The sequence below is a fragment of the Leuciscus leuciscus genome (assembly GCF_965113295.1).
Source record: "Leuciscus leuciscus genome assembly, chromosome: 3".
NCBI lineage: Eukaryota > Metazoa > Chordata > Actinopteri > Cypriniformes > Leuciscidae > Leuciscus > Leuciscus leuciscus.
Genome location: NC_138727.1, coordinates 56,898,407 through 56,902,523, shown reverse-complemented (window position 1 = coordinate 56,902,523; position 4,117 = coordinate 56,898,407). Strand labels below are relative to the sequence as shown.

The window sequence follows — 4,117 nt, the reverse complement described above, 5'->3', positions numbered from 1 at the left end:
ATTGAAGACATCTGATGTTAACAAGCAGAATCACCAAAGGAGAAAATCTCTTTTTTAAGTTACCATTATTGTGATCAGTGTTTGCTTTAGTTGGGCTATTGACCCTTAAACTATTGACGTTATATTTAGTTTGGCTGCTGTAATTGAGTTATACCAGCCAGATGAACAACAAGAAAAGCTGATCAGGTGGTGTTGGTTATGTTTTGACATAATCATCATTTGACCTGAATCACTGAACTACTTTAGAGCCGAATCTCTGACTTAAATGTATATTGGTCATTACAGCATCACAGTGATTCTACAGAATAAGATCCCGATTTTTCAGTATAATCCAAATTATTTATTAATGTTCTGATATATATAAAAAATATATATAAAAAAAAAAACACATCAAGATTCAGTGTATGATTCTCAACAATGGTGACAAAAAGAATATTAAATTAGGGAAAGTAAATTACTAAGACAATTCAGATCATAATTTATTCATACTGCAATGCATGATGGGAGCCATGCATGAGTTTTGATTGGTGGCACCCAGAATGCACTGCAACATTCTTTATTATTGTCACCATAGTTGAGAATCACAGGCTGATTCTTGATGTCTGTGTGTCCAAATAAAATACTTCTTCAAAGTCTTTTGATCAGAACAACTTTTAAGAAATACTGTACAACCACAGGCTGCTGTAATCAACAAGGTAAACCTAATTCTCTAAATGAGTTTTGTGATTCAGGTCAAATGATGATTATATTGAAACATAACCAACACCACCTGATCAACTTTTCTCTTTGTTCATCTGAGAGTTATAACTCAGATACAGCAGTCAAACAAAATCTAATGTTAATAGATTAAAGGTCAAGAGCCCAACTAAAGCCAACACTGATCACCATAATGGCAATTTAAAAAAGAGATTTTCTCCTTCAGTAATTCTGCTTGTTAACATCAGGTGTCTTCAATAATGGTCAATCATCACTCAATCAATCAATCACTAAGTTATCTCATTACCTTTAACAATCTTGAGTCTGGAGCCAAATAAACTCCCAGGAGAGTTCATTTAACACTGGAGTTTTTGCTGTGTGAGTTCATGGGTGGAATAAACATATGGCAGGACTTTTACTTTCTGACCCCTGGACTTTCCACCTCTGAACACAAGCACTTTAGCTTTACAGTGAAGGACTTTGTGTGGATAACACTGTTTATTAATGACCAGCGATGGAAATATCACAGTCCCTCCCTCAACAAGAGAACAACATTACTGAACTAAACCTACTTAAAGAAAAACCATGATCTTTTTTCTGTAAGTTGAAGATGTAGAATTGTGAAGATGAATGAAGATGAATGATAGTGATTTACAGGTGAGGCTCATCAAGGTTGATGTCAGACGCAGGAGATGGTGACCTCTGGTGGCAGTTTGAGGCATTGAACGAGCACATGTGAGACGAGATGTGTCTGACTGCAGAACTATATACGTGACAGCAGCTTCAATTCCTGCATCTGAACAGAAGATGGCGCCACAACTGAATCATCCATCCATCCATTTTCCAAACCGCTGGTCCAATGTCACTACAGCAATAATATAAAACAGGTATAAATTCCCTTTTTATTGATTAATAAGTTGTTAAATTAAGGTTTATACATGCTAGTTTCCATGACAGAGTTCAAGGTCTTTTCATTTTCATGAAGTTTCATGAAGCCCATAATATGTGGCAAGAGCGTAATATCATACAGGTATAGATTAGTCCTAAACTTATGTTTTAGAGCAAACATTGGAGATTAACCAATGGGATGTCGATTCATTAAAAGCTATTTCCTCACAAAAGTGGTTAATTCAGTGTTATGAAGCCTCTCCTCCATTGACAACCATTGAGAAAATGGCCTCTGGTCTCCTTCCCAGTGTAGGACAGCGTTAGCAAGCGTTACTCTTTTTTTAGGCTAAGGTTGTAGGCTTGCCAAAACCACTAACCCTAATTTCACAATAACTATAAGCTCCAGCATAACGAATACTCTACCCCACCACTAAACCTGACCTTAATGCTGCTGTAATCTCCACGCTAACGGCCGGTCTGAGACTGCTGGTCTGGCACTCTATTGTATGAGCGCATCACTAATAAAACTGATCACTTAAAGGGAAAGTTTCAGGAACACAAAGACAGAATAACAGAAGCTGATAATATTGACTGTCACGATTCTGCCATCTAGTCTTTAATTTTCCCTGGTCTTGAGGCAGGATCATGACAGACCCATGTTTTATGTGTAAGCACATGGCCATTTGTTTGGGCTGTGTGCTTGCGTTGTCTCGTCACATAACCCCACCCACTTGTTACCCTCGTTTAGTCATCATCGTTGTCTCGTCACATAACCCCACCCACTTGTTACCCTCGTTTAGTCATCATTGCTTTACCCTTGTCACCTGTTTCCCTCATTAGTTTCTCCCTATTTAATCCCCTTGTGTTTGCTGTCCTGTGCCTGTTCATTGTAATTCATTGTATGAAACTATCCGTGAGTAACCTGTTGAAAGTCTTGTCTGGAAAGAAGAGTTTGGTCTTGTCTTAGCTGTTAGTTTATTGTCTGAGTCTTAGTCTAGTGTTGTCAGTCTAATATAGTTTATCCTGTCTTGTTTTGCCCCCTTGTGGGTTTTGTTTTCCCTGTTTTTCTGTAATAAACGTAGTTCACTTGAATACTGTCTGCATTTGGGTTCATCTCCTTGCACCATCATAAAAATTGACCATAAAATGATAGATAATATTGACCATAAAATGATAGAGTGTCCATTGTGAAGTGGCACAATTATGATTTTGTTCAGTATATTAGGGTAAAATTATCAATTATTATTTAAATGCACTTTATCCACCAATGAACATCACTTTAGGTGTTTTACTCCTCTGACTCAATTTTAGCATTTATATTTTTTAGGGATGTCCCGATCCGATCCACGGCATCGGTATCGTGCCGATACTGGCCCAAAACGCTAGATCGGATATCGGAGGGGAGAAAAAAAAATTATCCGATACCTATGATCCGATACCCATTAGGGGTGGAACGGTACGTATTCGTACGTACGTTCGGTGCATGGATTTACACAGAGAACACACGGTATAAAAATAAATAAAACTCGCGTGCACATTAATTAATGTAATATGGAACTAACTGTTAGATACGCGCATATGCGGGTTCTTATAGGGACACCTAATCTGTAGCCCCGCCTTAGCTCTGAACGCGCGTCTATATCGCTTCAAACGTTCACTTTATCATTATACGCGCGCGGCGCGTCCTATTCGCTTTGGACGCGCGAATGGATTCAAACTGTTCAAGCATCGAACTAGACGCGATAGACACGAATTTGACGTTCTATTCGCGTTCGGTGTGAACGCAGCAAAATGAACAGGCTGTGATGTCAAGATTGCAATGCTGGAGTGTGTGTGTGTGTGTGTGTGTGTCAGAGAGAGAGAGGCACGGGCGCGATCGAATAGTGGAAACATAAAAACATACTCCGTCATTTTCATACAGGACATCATTAAAACTGCAAAAAGTGTTTAGCCTACTTATATTTGTGTAAAACACAACATTGTGCTTTTGTCAAACTGTAAACTCTTGTCAAACTGACTGTCACCCAAAATCACACACACACACACACACACACACACACACACACACACACACACACACACACACACACACACACACGCACACACACTGTTTAAAAGCAAAAATGATCTCATCTTTTGAACATTCATCATATTGCATTGGTTTTCATTTCTTGTCCTAAAACAGCACAAATCTGTTTATTTTTAAGTTACACATTCTACATTGAATAAAACAGAAAATCAAATCATGTTTTTAATGGTAGTATTATTTTATACAGAAATAAATTATTTATAATTCAGATGAGAATAAAGTTAAAGTTAATTAAAATTTTAAGGAAACAAGTATATTGATCTGAAATATAGCAAATTAATTTTAAATTCATTCAGGTTACCAAACATATCTCAAGGTCTTTTGAATAAAGGGTGGCAGTCTTTCATTATCAACTGTTGTTGTGGACTATATGGAGAAGTATTTGTTCTCCATTTGAGTGAGATGTTTTTATGTGGCTAATTGTGCAAAGTGCTTCCATATATT

The 4,117-nt window shown here is 37.5% G+C and overlaps 1 protein-coding gene across 1 annotated transcript in view; it reads right to left on the bottom strand.

Moving 5' to 3' along the window:
• LOC309493626 (hemicentin-1-like) overlaps positions 1-4,117 on the bottom strand; it is a 281,640-nt gene that overhangs the window by 209,955 nt on the left and 67,568 nt on the right. The gene's annotated exons all lie outside the window — the stretch shown is intronic.